The sequence below is a fragment of the Carcharodon carcharias genome, chromosome 1 (assembly GCF_017639515.1).
Source record: "Carcharodon carcharias isolate sCarCar2 chromosome 1, sCarCar2.pri, whole genome shotgun sequence".
In the NCBI taxonomy this organism is placed as follows: Eukaryota; Metazoa; Chordata; class Chondrichthyes; order Lamniformes; family Lamnidae; genus Carcharodon; species Carcharodon carcharias.
This window is the reverse complement of record NC_054467.1, coordinates 120,228,588-120,247,909: the sequence shown is the minus strand read 5'-3', so window position 1 is coordinate 120,247,909 and position 19,322 is coordinate 120,228,588.

The following is a 19,322-nucleotide window of genomic DNA, read 5'->3' as shown; positions in this document are numbered from 1 at the left end:
TTTAGCTCCTGAGCTCTGCCCATAATAAATACTGCCTGAGTTGGTATGGAGGATGTAAGGGCAAAGGGTGGTGGGTCGGGTTCATGGGTTGGCACTAATTTGGCATGGGGCTAGATGGGGCCATGGGGTTAGTTGGGTGGTCATGTGTTGACATTAACAGCATGGGAAGTAGATGGGAGGTAAAGGGGTGTGAGGGGTGAGGGTTAGAGGGCCTAATATTTAACAAAACAACTGGGACAAATCCCTAGAGAACTGAGGTGGGCCTTTTAACCAACTCGCTTCGGCACTCAGCAGACCTTGTGGCCGCTTCTAATCTGTATCCATGGGTGGCGGGCCTGACTCAATGCCAGACCTGCCCCTCCCAGGAACAAAGATCATGACATTTGAGGCACTTTTTTCCCGAGCCAGGAGATTTCCCAACTCTCCACACTCTCCTTGGAAGTGAAAATCCAGGCAGGAGTATGAGAATTTTTCAGTATTTTCAATGGTTTCAGCCCCACGACTGGCCACAGCCTCAACAAGGGTGTCCCAATAAAGGTCAGAATCATCCCCTCCATGGGGGTGAGGACAAGTGGACAGACTTGTCCATTTTCAGTTTGCTACTGCTGCCGCCAGTTGTGTGCCACCTTATCCCGTGAGACAGCAGAAAGTGTGTCAGTGATTGTTGTGCAATCTGTTTGGCTCATATGGCTTTCATGGTTGATTAGCTGACAATGTGTGCAAGCTGTGACATGGATGTGAGGTCTGTAGTAGGGTTAAGTGTGTGAGGGTGAGTTGAAATATATAAATATGAATGAAATAGAGATTTGGTAGGTGAGTGATGGGGGTGTAGGGCATTCAGCATTGTCTGAGGTTAGTGGTGCTGTCGTTGGCTGGCATTGACAAAAGATGCCTGCACTGGTCTTGACCACTCATGTGCACTCATTAAATATCTTCTAACATTGCATCAAGGTTCTCAGGACTTGACTCCTGACATTGACTGCCTCTGCTCCCACTGCCTTCTTAGTGTATGTCTGGAGAGCCTCTTGGCCCCCAGTGTATACAGGGCATCTCTCCTACATTCCACCTTCTACACCAAGGCCTGCAGTGCAGTGACCAGAAACTGTGGAGCTTGCTGTCTCCTATGTTGTGCCATTCTTCAATGTTTCAGAGATAGATTCACTTTTTGCATGACTGCCAGTGCCTACTCCAGCTGAACAACATTCACATCCATGGGATTCAAGAGGTCAGTGAGTTTATTTTCATCAGAAACTATTAATGGGTTCTCAGCTGGGGCTAGATTTCCAACTGATTAACTGCTTACTTATATTCATCCCAGCTGTATTGTTCAAAATGCAATGATGAAGTATAACACAGATTGATTTTTATCTGTGGCTCTTGCTGATATTGCATGAACAATTAAAATAGTGCTATTAAATATTATAGATATTTCTGTACGTCATTTACACATTCCTGAATGACAAGTTGCAATTAGTCAGTTTTATTTTGTTCTTTTAATTAAGTTTTTAGAAACCCAGTGTAGGGCATTTATGCTGTTAATTACATAGACCAAATTGTAAACCAGTAACCGATAATACTGAGTTGATAGAAAACAGAATCAAAAGCATAAAAAACAGAAACACCTCATGGATGTTAAGCAGGGCAAGGGTAGAACTCCCCTATTGTTCTTTGAAATAGTGCCATGGGACTATATACCTAAGAGGACATATTTGACCTTGTTTTTAAATTCTTTCATGGGATAAAGCATTGCAGCCAAGGACAGCCTTTGTTCCCCACCCCTAAATGCCCTTGAGAAGGTGAGCCACCTTGTTCAACCATTGCAGTCCATCTTGTGTAGGTATACCCAGTTCAGTTGGGATGGGGGTTCCAGGTTTTTGGCCCAGTGACAGTGTAGGAATGACAATATACTTCCAAGTGAGAATGGTCTATTGCTTGGAGGCGAACTTGCAAGTGCTGGTGTTCCCATATGCCTGCTGCCTTTTCTCCATATCGCTGCATATTTTTCCTTTTCAGATAATAATCTAATTCCCTCGTGAATGCCATGATTGAACATGCCTCCACCACACTTTTCAGCAGTGCATTCTAGATCCTAACTAGTTGCTTTGTAAAAAGGTTTTTCCTTTTGTTACTATTGCTTCTTTTGCCAATTACCTTAAATCTGTGCCTGCTGGTTCTCAATCTTTCCAAACTGTAAGAACAGTTCTTCCCTACCTACTCTGTCCAGACCTCTCATGGATTTGAATATCTTTATTAAATCTCCTCTCAACATTCTCTTCTCCAAGGGTAACAGTCCCAGCTTATCCAATCTATCCATGGAACTGAAGTTCTTCTTTTCCGGAACCATTTTTGTGAATCTTTTCTGCACCCTCTCTAATACCTTCACATTTTTCCTGAAGTATGGTGCCCAAAACTTCAGTTGAGGCCGAACCAGGGTTTTGTACGGGTTTAACACAAGTTCCTTGTCTTTGTACCCTAGCCCTTTGTTTATAAAACCTAGGATGCCATTTGCTTCATTAACCACTCTCTTAACCTGTTCTGTCACTTTCAGTGATTTGTGCATGTATGCACTCAAGTTCCTCTGCTCCTGCACTCCCTTTAGAATTGTAACCATTTTTTATATAGCCTCTCCATGTTCTTCCTACCAAAATGAATCACTTTACACTTCTCTGCATTATTTTTCACCTGCCACTTGTCTGCCCATTCCTTTTGAAGTTTATATCCATGTGCTTTTGGAGCTCTACAATAACCTCCTCACAGCTAATAATACTTCCATGTTTTGTGATGCCTGCAAATTTTGAAATTTGTTGCCTGTATACCAAGGTCTAGGTCATTGGGTGAGATTTTATGACCTCATCGTGGCAGGAGCAGGGCCGGAAAATGTGGCGAGCCATTCAAAAGTCCATTGACTTCAGCAGGACAGGAAAAATCCAGCAGGCGGGAGGTGGCGTAAAATTCCACCCATTAATATATACGAGGAAGAGCAGGGGACCTAAAAATGACCCTTGGGGAATTCCATTATAAATCTTCCTCCAGTCCAAAAAAAACCCAAATGTTCACCACTACTCCATGTTTCCTGTCACTCTGTCAATTTTGTATCCATGTTGCTACTATCTCTTTTGTTCTATGGCCTCTAACTTTGTTCACAAATCTGCTGTGCAGCACTTTATAAAATGTCTTTTGGAACTCAATGTATACCACATCAACATCAATACCCTCATAAATCCTCTCTGTTACCTCATTAAATAAATTAAAGTAAGTTAATTAAATATGAGTTGCCCTTAGCAAATCAGTGCTGATTTCCCTTAATTAACTCACATTTGCCCAAGTGACTATTAATTTTGTATCATTTCTAAAAGCTTTCCACTACCAAGGTTAAATTGGCTAGCTTGTGCTTACCTTTTTTTAACAAGGTTGTGAAATTTACAATTCTCTGTCACTAACCCTGACCCTAAGGAAGATTGAAAAATTATGGCCAGTGCCTCCAGAATTTTCACTCTTGTTTCCTCCAGCATCCTTGGATGTATCTCATGCAACCCTGGTACCAAGTACAAACAACCTTTCCAACACTTCATCCTTTTTAAACCCTTCAAGTGCCTCTTGTTACACCATGACCTGGGCAGCAAGTCCTTCCCGGACAGAATGTACTCATTTAATACCTTAGCTATGCCCTCTGCCTCCATGCAGAAATCCCCTTTTCGGTCCCTAAGTGGCCCTACTCATTCTTTTACCACCCTTTTTCTATTTATATGCCTTTAGAACACTTTAGGATTCCCTTTTATGTTGGCTGCCAGTCTCTTTTCATAATCCCTCTTTGTTTCCCTTATTTGTTTTTTTTACCTTCCCTCTGAACCTTCTTTATTCAGCTTGGCTCTTAATTGTATTTTCTACCTGACATCTGTCATGAATTCTTAATTTTTATCTCTTTTGTCAGCCAAGGAACTGTGGATTGGTTTGCCCTATCTTTTTCTTGCAAGAGAATTTCCTTTTCTGCGCCCAAATGATCTCTTTGAAGATAGCCCATTGTTAAGCTTCTGTTTTTCCTACCAATCTTTAACTTTAATTTATTCCACCCAGATCCGCTCTTACCCCATTGAAATTGGCTTTCCCCTTAGTTAATTATTCTTACTCAGGATTGTTCTTTGTCCTTTTTCATAGTCAGCCTAAACCTTAAGATACAATGATCACTCTCCCCTAAATGTTCCCCTATGACACTTGATCCACTTGATTCACTTCATTCCCAAGAGCCAGATCTAGCAGTGCCTCCCTTCTTGTTGGACTGGAAACATAACTGCTATAGAAACTTTCCTGAACAGGCTCTAGGAACTCTTGCCCCTCTCTGCCCTTTACGCTACCACTATCCCAGTCTATATTCAGATAATTAAAGTCCCCCATAATAACTACTCTATAATTATAGAACCTCTCTGTAATTTCCTTGCAAATTTGTTCCTCTACATCCTTCCCACTAGTTGGCGGCCTAGAGACTACGCAGAGCAATGTAACTGCACCTTTTTTGTTACTTAGCTCTAGCCAAATACATTCTGTTCTTCACCCCTCTAGGTCATTCTCTTTCTCCAGTACAGCAAAACTCCCCTTAATTAATGCTGCTACCCCTCTCATTTTTCTTCCCTTCATATCTCTCCTGAACACCTTGTATCCAAGAATATTTAACAGCCAGCCCTGACCTTCTTTGAGCCGGTCTCTGTTATAGCCACAACATAGCAATCTGTGCCTCTAACTCACCAAACGTACTTCTCACAATCTATGCATTCATATACATGCGTTGTAATCCTGATTTGGAGTTTAATATTTTTTACCTTACTCTGACTGCACCTATTAAATTACTATTCCGTATTCTAATGCCATCAATCTATCCCAGTGTTCTGTGCACCTTGGTATTGCTCTCTGATATTATCCCCTGGTTCCAACACCCCTGTCAAGTTTAAATACTCTCCAATGACACTACCAAAAAGCCCTGCAAGGAACTCTTAGGCGCAATGCGTCCAGAATGTACAGGTCCCATCTCCCCCAGAGCTGGTTCCCATGTCCAAAGAATCTATGCTTACTAATTTCCTACTAAGCTTCCTAAATTCTGACTGTAGGACCACATCCCTCTTTCTGCCTATGCTGTTTATAGCAATGTAGACCATGACTGCTGACTGTTCACCCCCCACCCTCAGGGTGCTCTGCAGCTGTTCAGTGACATCCTTGATCCTGGCACCAGGAAGGCAGCATGCCATCCTGAATTCATGCATGAGGCCACAGAAACACTTATATATTCTGCTACCTATCGAATCACCTTTCACTATTGCTCTTCCAGTCTTCCTTGTATTCTGCTGTGCAGTTGAGCCACCTGTGGTGCCATGGACTTGGCTCTGGGTGCACTCCTCAGATGAGCCCTTAATCTTATCACTATTTAGAACTGAATACTTGCTGGGGAGTGGGATGCACTCAGATGACTCCTGCACTACCTGCCTGTTCCTTTTTTGCTTCTTGTTGGTTACCATTCCCCCTGCCTACTGTGGGGTGACTACACCTATAAATGTACTCTCCATGAACCTCTGAACCTCACAGATGTACCACAGTGACACCAGCTGCTGCTCAATTTCCGAAATCTGGAGCTTAAGCTGCTGCAAATGATGACATTTCTTGCACAAATAGCTATCCAGGACAGAGGAGGTGTTCTGGAGTTTCCACATAGCACAGGATGTCCACTCTAGAGGTCAGAGCAGCTCTGCCATTTCTCAATTTATTAGTTAATCTTGCCACTACTAATAAACCTTACCAATACTAATAAACATTAATGTTGTTAATAAACCTTACCACTATTAATAAACCTTACTAATTCTGATAAATCCTATTAATACTTAACAAACCTTACTAACAGTAATACACCTTACTTCAAAATAAAAGATGAGATTCACCAGCTACACATGTGTTACTTATTAGTAATGCTTACTGTTTTTATTGTTTTTAATCTACCAGTTATTTAGGTCAGTCCCTAAGTAACCATACTCAACAGCCAATCAACTTTGACTTCCCTGTGATGTCATACCTCGATTTTTGTTTCTGAACATGGTTCTGAACCCTCAGACTGTCTAACAGCCCCAAACTGTCATTCTCTCTCACCTCTTTTATGGCCCCAAACCTTCACTCTCTCGCGCCACTTTTATCGCTCTGAACTCTCATTCTTTCTCGCCAATTTTATGGCCCCAAGCTCTTGCTGTATTTATGGCCCCAAACTCTCATCACTAAATAAAGATGGTTATTTATTCATGCATTCACCCCAAAATTTAACACTACGTTAGTCATGGACTACTCACATGCACACATTCACACACACACACTTGAGGAAAATACGGTTAAAGACATAGTGCTTGTAGTAAGGAAGATTGGTTACCTGAAGATAGCTTTGGACCAGTGACCACATGATCAATAATATTGTCCACCCAGAATGATCTGAAGTTGGACAAAATTGCTGCACAATGGGGAAATGGATGGGATATTCACACTTACTAATGATGAATTGTTTTTTCTACAGCTCTCTTTGTTAAGTTTTGAGCACAGGGGCATGGAGTTTAGGAGTCCATACATTTTGAGTTTTGGGTAAGTCCACAAACAATAAGAGGTATGAATTCCACAAATGTGTTTGTCTTGGTATGTGCATTCAAGGGAGGCACTCCACCCATGGTCATTCAATTAGGATCTTTGTGGAGACTTGAGATACTTCTGAGTCTATGCAGAAATTGCGCAAGTCATCTGACCCTCGGCAGCCATCTTAACAGCCTTTTAACATCCATTGTTAAAAAAAGGCAGTTGCAGGAAATTTTATACTGAATACAGTCCATGTTTAGAGTTCTGAATATGGCATATCTTTACTGACATTACATCTGCCATAAACGTATTTTTTTCTGTGTTATCTTAATCTCTATCTCTTTCATTACCTGGGAACTTCTGCATTTGTTTGCCCTACCTCTCCCCTCATGGGAATGTGCCCTGACTGTACTTGAACAATCTCTTCTTTAAAGGCAACCCATTGTTCAGCTGCAATTTTGCCTGCCAACCTTTGATTCCAATATCCAAGCAGTCCCCAGAGTCTAAGCCCTGGGGTCAGGATCAGATATGTTTTGGGGTTCTCAGGGTCTAGATGGGGGTAGGGGTGTTGATGGAGAGGCTGGGGGTGAGGAAGCACCTACAGGAGAAAGACGTTATTTGGGGGGGACAACCTGATGTTGAAAAGAGGCTGCTGATGGACTCCCCCCACATCCCTACTTCTTACCGAAGGCCTAAGCAGAGTAATTTTTCAGGCTTCCCCTCTGCCCTGAATGCCTCCTGCTAGCCTGAAAATTGAAGCTGGGTGGGAAATGCCCTTAAGTGGTCATTAATTGGCCACTTTAGGGTTTCAATTGGGGCACGTGGGGGTGCAGCCTCAGCCTCCCTCGTCCCACTGTTAAGTTGTGGAGATGTTGGGCCGGGTGAGAGACCAGCGGAAGGCCATCGAAAGAACCTTGCAGTCACCCCTCCCTGCCTGTAAAGCTGTCAGCAGGGAATGTAAACATTGTGCCCTATAATTCTTGCACTTCTCTGTTAATTCCTTGCAAATGTGTTCCTCTATATCTTTCCCATTAGTTTGGCCCATAGACTATTCTGAGCAATGTAATTATACACTTTCTGTTTCTTAGCTGAAGCCAAATAGATTCTCTCCTTGACCCCAGTAGGATATCTTTTCTCTCTAGCACTGTAATGTTCTCCTTAATCAATACTAACAATCCTCCTCCTTTTCTTCCTTCTCTATCTCTCCTTCACACCTTGTTTCTATGAATATTTAATACCCAGTCCTGTTCTTCTTTGAGCTAAGTCTCCATTATCAACACAAAATCATATCTCCGTGTGGCTATATGTGCTTGCAATTCATCAATCTTATCTAATTTACTGCACTCTGCGTGTTCATATACATGCACTATAACCGTAACTTAGACTTAATTACTTTCCTACTTACGCTGAATCCACCTAATACTTCACTATTTCCTACTCTAGCACTATCTGTCCCTCCCAGTATGCTGCACAACTTGGCATTCCTCTCTCATATTATCTGCTGTTTCCCACATACCTGCCAAGTTAGTTTAAATCCTCCCCAATAGCACTAGCAAATTGCCCCACAAGGGAACTGATCCTGGCTCTTTTTAGGTGTAACCCATTCAGCCCGTTCAGGTCCCATTTCCCCTAGAACTGATACCAATGCCCCAGGGAAATAAAGCTCTCTCTCCTGCACCATCTTTCCAGCCATGTATTAATCTGCTTTGTCCTCTTATTTCTATATTCTTCCGATGTTATTGCTACCAATGTGGACCACGACTGCTGGATGTTCACCCTCCATCCTCAGTGCGCTTTGCAGCTGCTCAGTAACATCTTTGACCCTGGCACTGGGGAGGCAATATCACATCTAGGCCGCAGAACTGCCCATCTGGTCCTCTATCAAATTTCCTATCACTATTGCTCCTCCAGTGTTGTTCATGCCCCTCCACACATTTTGTGGACAGTACATACCTGGTCAATTTTCTACATTTCTGGGTAGATACCAGTGTTGTAGATGTAGTTACACAGCTAGTTCAGGAGCACTAATTTCCAGTACTATCGACAGAATGTTATCAGGGCCCATAGCCTCTGCAGTATCCACTGCCTTCAGCCATTTTCATGATATCACATGAGTGAATTGAATTGGCTGAAGACTGGCATCTGTGATGCTGGGGACCTCAGGAGGAGGCAGAGATGGATCATTCACTCGGCACTTCTGGCTGATAATGGCTTGTCTTTTACACTAATATATTGGGCTTCCCCATCATTGAGGAAGGATGGGGATATTTGTGGAGCCTCCTCCTCTAGTTAGTTTGATTGTCCACCATCATTCACAACTGGATGTGGCAGGACTGCAGAGCTTAGATCTGATGCTTAGCTTTCTTTATTGCATGCTGCTTCTGCTATTTGGCATGCAAGTGGTCCTGTGTTGTAGCTTCACTAGGTTGACACCTCATTTGTACATTTGCCTCATGCATGGCATGTCTTTTTGCACTCTCCATTGAATTAGGGTTGACCCCACAGTTTGATGGTGATGATAGAGTGAGGGTTCTGCCAGGCCATGATAGGTTACAGATTTTGGTTGAATAGAATTTTGCTGCTGCCGATGGCTCACAGCATCTCATGGATGTCCAGTTTTGAATAGCTAGATCTGTTCAAAATCTATCCCATTTAGCACAGTAGGAGTGCCACGCAGCATGATGGAGGGTATCTTCAAAGTACTGACGGAACTTCATCTCCACAAAGAAGTTGGTCACTCCAACCAATACTGTCATGGACAGATGCATCTGTGACAGGTATATTGATGCGGACAAAGTCAAGTAGGTTTTTCCCTCTTGTTGGTTCTCTCACTAGCTGCTGCAGAGTCAGTCCAGCAGCTATGTCCTTTGAGACTCAGCCAGCTCAGTCAGTAGTGGTGCTATCGAGTCACTCTTGATGGACATTGAAGTTCCCCACCCAGAGTACATTCTGTGCCCTTGCCACCCTCAGTGCTTCTTCCAAATGGTGTTCACCATCAGCTGATGGTGGGAGCTGTGGGGGGTGCAATAGGTGGTGATCAGCAGGAGGTTTCCTTGCCCATGTTTGACCTGATGCCATGAGATTTCATGAGGTTCGGCACCAATGTTGAGGACTCCCAGGGCACCTCCCTCTCAACTGTACCCCATTATGCCACCACCACTACTGGGTCTGATCCTTTGGTGGGACAGGACATGCTCAGGGATGGTGATGGTAGTGCCTGGGACACTGTGGGTAAGGTATGATTCTGTGATTATGACTCTTTCAGTCTGTGGGACAGCTCTCCCAATGTTGGCACAAGCCCCTAGATGTTAGTAAGGAGGACTTTGCAGGGTCGACAGAGCTGGATGTTCTGTTGTCATTTTTGGTATCGCAATCCATCTGATATCATTTCTTATTAACAGTTCTGTAGCATTTCAATACAATTGAGTGGCTTGCAAGGCCATTTCAGAGGGCAGTTAAGATTCAAGTATATTGCTGTGGTCTGGGCTCACATGTACACCAACCAGGTAAGGACGTCAGATTTCTATCCCTAAAAGGCATTAGTGAACCAGATGGGTTTTTTTTATGACAATTGATTCATGATTACCATTACTGATACTGTTTTTATCAGTGATTCATGATTACCATTACTGTGGAGCTGTGTGTGGCTGGGAGGCTGTGGTATTCCCTTGCGCTTGCTGCCTTCTTGGCGGTTGAGTCATGGATTTGGAAGGTGATGTCGAAGAAGCCTTTGTGAGTTTTTTAGATGGTACACACTTCTGCCACTGTGTGTCAAAGGTAGAGGAACTGAATATTTAAGATGGTGGATTAGGTGCCAATCAAGCAGGCTGCTTTGTCCTGGATGGTGCTAAGCTTCTTGAGTGTTGTTGGAGCTGCACTCATCCAGGCAAGTGGAGAATATTCCATCACACTCCTGACTTGTGTCTGTAAATAGTAGACAGGCTTTGGGGAGTTAGAAGGCAAGTTACTCACCACAGAATAGCCAGCCTCTGGCCTGCTTGTGTAGCCACAGTTTTTATATGTCAGATCCAGTTAAGTTTATGGTCAACAGAAACCCGTAGGATGTTAGTGGTGATGCTAATGCTGTTGAATATGTATTCATCATGAATATTGCCTATGCAGCATGTTGAATGTCAAGGAGAGGTATATAGACTTGTTTTTGTTGAAGATGGTCATTACTGTACTTGACATTTGTGGGGTGGGAATGTTACTTGCCATTTTGTTATGTTTATTTTTATTTCAATTTCCAAACGTTCTCTATCACTACAATACGAAGAAAAGAAAACAACTCTGAACATTTCACAATTGCATCCTTTCAAATTGCTGTAAATTGCTCTTCCTCCCACTCCTCCCGCTGGTGTGCAAGCTCCTAGAAATACATGCTGCACAGGCAATGTTCATGATGAATAAGTAAAAAGAACAGAACTTTCAAGTTAAGGTGGGAACAGCTGTCCGGGATCAATAGGACAGATGGCCCAGCGTAAGCTATATTCCACCTGTAAAATGTATCCCACAATATGAATTTACAAAAAGAAATACTTATTTAAAAAACTGTTTAAAAATATGCTGTGAAAATCATGTCCCTGGCTCTTGATTTTATAATCACGCTTCTGGCTGAGTGCTACATATTCTGGCATGGAATAGGGTGAGTCAGATGGTGTCATACGGCCCAGCAGGATTCTCCATCCATATAAATGAATGAACAGAATAGTGACTTTCAACATATTCATTGGGTGGTAACCTAGCAGAGGCGATCTCCTATCGTAGAAATGGTCAAATATTCCCATTGAAATTCATGGAACAAAATATGAGCAGGTTCTTTAAAGGGTGGACAATCTTGCTGTGTCAGTACTGAAGTTGAAAATTACCCTTATTCCTATGTAAAATATATAGAGATAAAAACAAAAAAACTGCGGATGCTGGAAATCCAAAACAAAAACAGAATTACCTGGAAAAACTCAGCAGGTCTAGCAGCATCGGCGGAGAAACGTCAACTCTTTTCTTCTCCGCCGATGCTGCCAGACCTGCTGAGTTTTTCCAGGTAATTCTGTTTTTGTGTAAAATATATAGTATCATTTCACAGAGGTGACATTTGAGAAAAGGGAACTAATTTTAGAGCAACGTCATCAGTGTTATTTTTACAAACCATGTGGAATATAGTTTGCATTTAAGATGAATATTTCCACTTAAACTATATTTTTGTAGTTATGACGTAATGTCATTTTACAGTTGACTCATTAGCAAGTATCCTAACAACTGATCCATTTAATTCACATAAACAGGTTGGCAAAAATAGACAGAAATTTAATGCAAACACAGAGCACATGGAAGGAATTAGCCCCTCCCAAGTGCAGTAACAGAGGTGAATACTCAACATTGCACCTCAAAAATGCAGGGGTGCAAGGAGCGTGAGGGAGGAGATGCACAGAGTTTCTGTCACTTACAAACCAAGTGGAATCCCCAGTGTAAGGACCTCATGAATTTGAAGATACACCAGAATGGTCACAGGTTTGTGGTTTTCTCGTGTAGCAAGAAACTTTCACTCTAATGAGGCCGTCAGACAGTATAAGGGTTAGATTCCACAGGGATGTCACACAGTACCAGCAGATGGAACATAAGTATCAAATGCCTGCCAGCCACTTTAAGCTCACCATCTCAAGTATTCTCTTGCACATAGCGAGAGTGATTTCAAAACATCTAATCCTGGCTGGGTGTCTTATGCCCTCAGAATGCAATTTTATACAATTGTTTTGTTGCGTTGAACATAGTACATTGAGTAGTGCGAAACTTACTATGCTATGCAGTGTGTGTAAGCCATCTACTGTGTAGGATTATCATTTTTGTTATTAACCTTTTGGACTGTTACGGAAAGGGAAGAGATGGTAGGATGGTTCCCCCTTTTTCCACCTCTCGATTGACTGCACAAAGGTGTGTTTTAAACAAGAAGGGTGGAATTTTCCATTCTGGAGACTAAGTGCGGAAAGTCAGTGTGATTCTCGCTGGCCGATGGATCAGATTAATCTGCCGATTTTTCACTTTTCAGCTCATTAATTAGGCCTCAGTGGGGAGGTTGTTAAATCTTGTGGCGGGGAAGGCAGGAATTCATCCACCCTGTCATTATATCATGGGGTCAAACGTCCTGATGCTGTATATAAATGGCACCTGCACAGACATTCACTCACTGCAGGCCAGGTGTGTTGTTTCATTCTGGTTCTCAATGGTGCCCAAAACAACAAAGTCCTCCACTCCATGATTTAGTCAGGCCTCCCTGGAGATTCTCCTCCAGGCCATCCAGGAAAGACAGGAGGTCCTCATTCCTTGGGATAGGAGCAGGAGGTCCTCAAATCTGACCAAGCTGGTCTGGGAGGAGGTCTTCAGGGAGGTCAGCACCTGTGGCCAACAAAAATGGACCACCCTGCAGTGCAGGAAAATAATGAATGATCTGGTGCACTCTGCCAGGGTAAGTGAAACTTTTACTCACTCCAAACTTACACTCTAATGAGGCCATCAGACAGTATAAGGGTTATATGCCACAGGGATGCCACACAGTACCAGCAGATGGAACATAAGTATCAAATGCCTACCAGCCACTTTAAGCTCACCATCTCAAGTATGCTCTTGCACAAACGGCCTCATAATCCCTTACTGCGATTACACACAACAGGCATGCATGCTTCTGAAATGCTCTTATATCTATAGCGCTCATAGTCAATCCATCAGTCTTTATGCAGGACAAGATCACCCACAACAGAAGGGAGAGAGCCAAGACCAGAAGGGGGACCCCAGAGCTGAGGGCAGTCTCCTTCCTCAAGGAGCAAACAGTTGAGCTCGCTGGAGATGATAAAGATCATCCTGCACAGAAGGTGAGATTGGCCTCCCCTAACACGCCAATGAGGGTCCATCCAGTATACATCGGCCGCATGTGGACAGTGACTGTGAGTGACCCATAATGTTGGGGCCTGCCTAGACAATCATTAATTATTAGATAAAAACAAAAAAACTGCGGATGCTGGAAATCCAAAACAAAAACAAAAACAGAATTACCTGGAAAAACTCAGCAGGTCTGGCAGCATCAGTGGAGAAGAAAAGAGTTGACGAAACGTCAACTCTTTTCTTCTCCGCCAATGCTGCCAGACCTGCTGAGTTTTTCCAGGTAATTCTGTTTTTGTTTTTGTAATCATTAATTATTCTTTCACTCTATTCCTGCTATCAACAAGAAAAGGAGGAGGAAGATGTCCAGAAAGCACCTTAGCCCCAAACCAGCTGAGATGAGGATGCCAAAGAACCATCAGATGAAGACCTGTCACTGCTTGGTAGTACAGAACTTGAGTATTGCTGAAAAAAAGAGACGTGTCAAAGCTTTTTGTCTTGCACTCATCAGGACACTTCGCAAGAATACCAATATAAGTGGAAAACAACAATTTATACATGAGAATAGAGTGCTGATTGGTTGGCACCTGGATTCTGATTAGTAGAGATTTTGTCATGGAGAATGCACCAGTGATGGTGACTGACAGTTAACTACCAAACATTGTTTGAAATTTAAACCAGGCAGCTAGAACCTGATTGGTTAAGGCATTGCCCCGAGGAATGAGTCAGCAAATGGCTGCCGCTTATTTTGTTTAGCTGAAACAGGCAAAATATGTTTACATGTTCTTTCTTTCTGCAAAGAACACACTCTATGTATTAATATGTGTAGCTTCCAGTACAAGCAAATTTGCCACACTGTGAGCCTGACTAACAATGTTAAATTGGCTGTCATCGTAATTCTTAGCACACTGAGGATTACTTAGCAAATGTTGTCAAATCGCGGAATCACATCTAATGTTGGCCACTGTGTTTTGAGTTTTACAAGCACGGGCTGGTTGGGTACGATCTGTACCTTGCCTGTTGCGAACAGTGGCTGAGACATGCTGTTTGATACAATCTCAAAGACTGCCGGATGGTATCAAACAGCATATCCCAGCCACTATTCACAACAGGCAAGGTATAGACACCGTACCCAGCCAGCCCAACCAGACCATAATGTAATCAAATTAGATGTCTTCCATATATTAATACACAGGGTCCTGTGCTTTTTGGCAGAAAGAACATGTACACACATTGTGCCTGTTTCAGCTAAACAAAATAAATGACAACTATTTGCTGACTTATGCATATGAACATACAAACAAGGAGTAGGAGTAGGCCATTCAGCCCTTTGAGCCTGCTCTGCCATTTAATAAGATTATGGCTGATCTGATTGTATCCTGAAATCTGCGTCCCACCTACCGCTGATAACCTATCACCCCCTTGCTAACCAAGAATCTATCCACCTCTGCCTTAAAAATATTGAAAGACTCTGCTTTCATCACCTTTTCAGGAAGAGAGTTCCAAAGACTCATGGCCTTCTGAGTGAAAAAAATCACATCATCTCTGTGTTAAATGGGTGACCCCTTCTTTTTAAACAGTGACCCCTAGTTCTAGATTCTTCCATAAGAGAAAACAGTCTCTCCACATCCACCTTGTCAAGACCCCTCAGGATTTTATATGTTTCACTTAATTCAATTCTTACTCTTCTAAACTCCAGCGAATACAAGCCTAATCTGTCCTACCTTTCCTCATAAGACAACCCATCCATTCCAGGTAATAGTCTGGTAAACCTTCTCTGAACTGCTTCCAATGCATTTACATCCTTCCTTAAATAAGGTGGCCAATACTGTACATAGCACTCCAAATTTGCTCTTACTGCTGCCCTGTAAAACTGAGTCATAACCTCCCTACTTTTGTATTCAATTCCCTTGCAATAAATGATAACATTCTATTAGCTTTCCTAATTACTTGCTGTACTTGCACACTAGCCTTTTATGATTCATGCGCTAGGACACCCAGATCCCTCTGCACCTCCTAGCTCTCCCAAGTCCCCATTCACCTCAGAACTCAGGCCAATCAGGGTCAAGTTGCCTGGTTTAAATTTCAAACAATGCTTGGCAGTTAACTGTCAGTCACCATCACTGGTGCATTCTCTATGGCAACACTTCTAACAATCAGAGTCCACATGCCAATCAGTTAGCACTCTCTTCTCATGCAGTATAAATTGATTTTTCCACTTGTATTGGTATTCTTGCAAAGTGTCCTGATGAATGCAAGACAAAAAACTTTGACATGTCTCTTTTCTCAGCAATACTCAAGTTCTGTACTACCAGGCAGTGACGGGTCTTCATTTGATGGGTCTTTGTCATCCTCAAGTGAGCTGGTCTGGGGTCTGGGGCTGAGGCACTTATTGGATGTGCTTTTCTTGATGTTAGCAGGGATAAGGAATAGTGATTATCTTGTATCATTAAGAGATGACTAATGATTGGCTAGGCAGGCTCCAACATTATGGGTCACTTACAGTCATTGTCCACATGTGGCTGATGTATACTGGATGGGCCTCCACTGGCTTGTTTGGGGAGGCCAATCTCACCTTCTGTGCAGGGAGAAGTGCCAGTCAGACACCCCGGGGGTGATACCCAGGGCTCTCCAAGGATTTCCTACCAGTCCAACTCCACTCTGCCTGTGACTCCATCAACTCTAGCAGGTCAGGCCGAGGAGGGTGCATCTGCCCCAGAGCAGGAGACCCTGAGTCATCCGAGCCCACCAGGCTCCCAACCAGAGGATATACACCAAAGTCATTTCAGACAACAGGGCATAGCAGGCAGCAGGCTGCGTCCACCTGTGCTGTGGATGTTGTGGCAGCACCTAGACATAGCGACGGGGTTATAAAAATTAAGAATTATTGAATGCACAGTGGTGGCATGAGTGTTCATTCACTGTATACAATCTGCACTATTGTAAATATATTTCATATTTATCCCTCTCCAAGTCTCAGGTATTCTGTGGCTAATCAATGTGATGCAAGGTCCTGTGTTCATTCAAAGATCCAAAATGCACCCCTACCCACCAACCCCCCCACCCCCCAAAATTATCTCCCATCTGGATCCTCAGTTCCATTAAGTTTCACTCAATCTCATCACAGTGATTTGCTTATATTTGCACATCTGTGACATATGAGGTGAAACTGATGGCTGGACAATGCATATGTGATCCCTGGATCTCAGACAAACCTTATTTGGCCTCAAGAGAATTGGTCATCAAGGTTAATGATTATCCTGATGCTGTCTTACTGAAGTATGTAGTTTGCGGATGTAATAAGTATTTGTCACGACCAATTTTAGAATCTTTTCTCTCAAGTATACTTTGCAATGGTCTTTATTTAATGACTGTGAGTTTTTTAGGAAAAGTAGCATTCATCATTGAGCACCAGAGCCTTTCATACCTCCCTGCATCATGTTTTCGTCTCTGCATTTAAGGCTAAACGTTATTCCTTTTTATTCCTTTCTTAGTTCCCACTCTTCACATGCATGACACTGAATGATTGAAGTCGACTCCACTCGGTGACAATTGAAATATTTTCTAGAGGGGAATGAGTGTGTGATGTCAGAGGCGTGTGCTCATCCTGATGAAGCCGTCCATTACCTGTGAGGATCTTACTTTGCTCCTGAATGGCTGCCTGGAATGTATGGAATGTGCTTTATGGAATGTATGCAAATCAATATGGAATTCATTGCATGACTGTGCACTCATTGACTTAGGGTAGAAAGAAAGGATTGGCCTTTGTAAGATGGACAATGTTGAAGACCATAGTGCTATGAAAGTGATGCTTCAGCACATCTCCTGAGTGCTCAGTAGGATCTATGAAGGGAAGAAGTTGTTATTGACTGCAGTGTCAATGCTAACTGGGCTACATCTCTCCCAAATGCCAAGGCAGTGCAGTTCATAGACTTGGTAGGCTTCTGATGAATGCCTGGTCATGAATGTTTGTCAATAATCAAACGATGGTCCTACTGAGGCACTCTCTGTGAAGACAATGCAAACATAACTTGCAGCTTTAGATGCATGCTGTAAAGTAACAGGTTACTGTATCCTGATGTCCAAAGGCATATTCACTAGTAAGATGAGGGCTCTGCATTACTCATGCATGACAACTGGCGTTTGGAGAGATGCTGCTTTCCGGATGTCGCTCCCACTAGAGACGATCAAGCGCTAACCATTTTTTTATTGTTAGCGCCGCTTTGCAAAGCTGCTGTAATACTGGCATGAGTTCATCCATGTGTGCAATGGTGTTTTAGCTGCTTGAAGGCTGCCATGCTCATGGACTTACTGATGCTATGATTGGAAGGACTGCACAATATGTAGCTTAAGGGGATACACTAATGGAGTGCTGATCACAATCCGTAGTGGTCACATGTTCCCTAGGCTGCTGCGCCTTCCATGGATGACCCCAATATTAGTGTTGAAGGTGACTTATGCTGCTTCAGTGATCATTGTGAGATTGATGACCTTTTGTGATATGTTGATGCTCACAATTAAATTTTTGTTGTGTCCTCTGCATCAAAGCCTGAAGAGAACTTCAATCATGAAAACTTGTCTTCACCGTATTCTTCTTGAAATTTTGTAGCTATGAGGTTGTCACAGGCATGTCTGCTGTGTGAGACCAACTTCCAACCTCCCCTATCACCCACCAAGTTCCATCAACCCTCCTCCATACTTACTGCCTTCTAATTCCCATTCCTCCTCTCACTATCCAGCTCCCCTGTTACCCTTGACCCCATCATTGTCTGTGTAGATATTCCTGATCTCCCCCCGAACCCTTTAACGTTGATGTTCCCATGCCATTTGTCGACCTGACCCCTCCCCTTCTCGAGGCCACATGCACCCTGACTTTTCGGAAACCCCTCCATGAGACCATCCAAAACCCCCATGACTTTTTAAATACTGATTTATAGGATACAGATGCCTCCCCTGAATGTTACTGTGCCCTCTGCCACACAATACCATGACTGGAACCCCCAGGACTGATCACCCCCTGCACATCATACTGTGCATGACTGTCACTGCCCAGAAGGCAGAATTTTTGCACCCGCGGGCGGGCGCATGCCCGATCACCGTTGGAGTGAAATAGTGCATGATGACGTCGGTGAGCGTCCTGATGTCAGTGCGCATTTTCATGATCTTTCGCTCAGCGAGCACGCTGACAATTAAGAGGCCTATTAATGCCCTTAAGCAATTAATTAATTTGTATTTTCCGCTGCCTGTTCAACTGTCCGGTTGGCAGACAGGCAAATAGGCCAAGCGGCCTTTGCATTTTTTATAAACCTTATCCACGGGCAGGGTGAGGTTTCCAATGGTTACTAAATAAACAATAAAAAAATTTTAACATCAGTTTTTACATGTGACTGAGTCACATGTGGGGACATGTTTATATCATTTGTAAAATTTTTATTTTTGTATTTAAAATTCTTCAGCCCCCTGAGGCAGCTCTGTGCCTTCAGGCAGCTTTCACTGTACTCCTCCTGCCCCTACCCTGGCAGTGCTGATCGCCTCCGCATGCCTTTCACACTGGCTGGCCGTGAATTGGCCAACCAGCATGAAATCAAGATCGGGGACCGATTGTGGGCGGCAGTCGGTTTCGCAGCCACTCCAGGGTCCCCCGCCCGACAAGGGGAAAGTCTCCTGCCCAAAGAGGCCGCCCCCAACCAAGATCAGGACCTAGACATGTGTGTCAAGTAGATCCCTCTAACATGGCCCCAGGAGGATCCCTTCAATATGCCCCCAGTAGTGTGGCCTCAGCCCCAGGGCAGTCTCTGACCCGTCCTTAGACAGTCTTGTAATTTTGCCCCACGACAGTCTTTCACTACTCCACTCTGCTC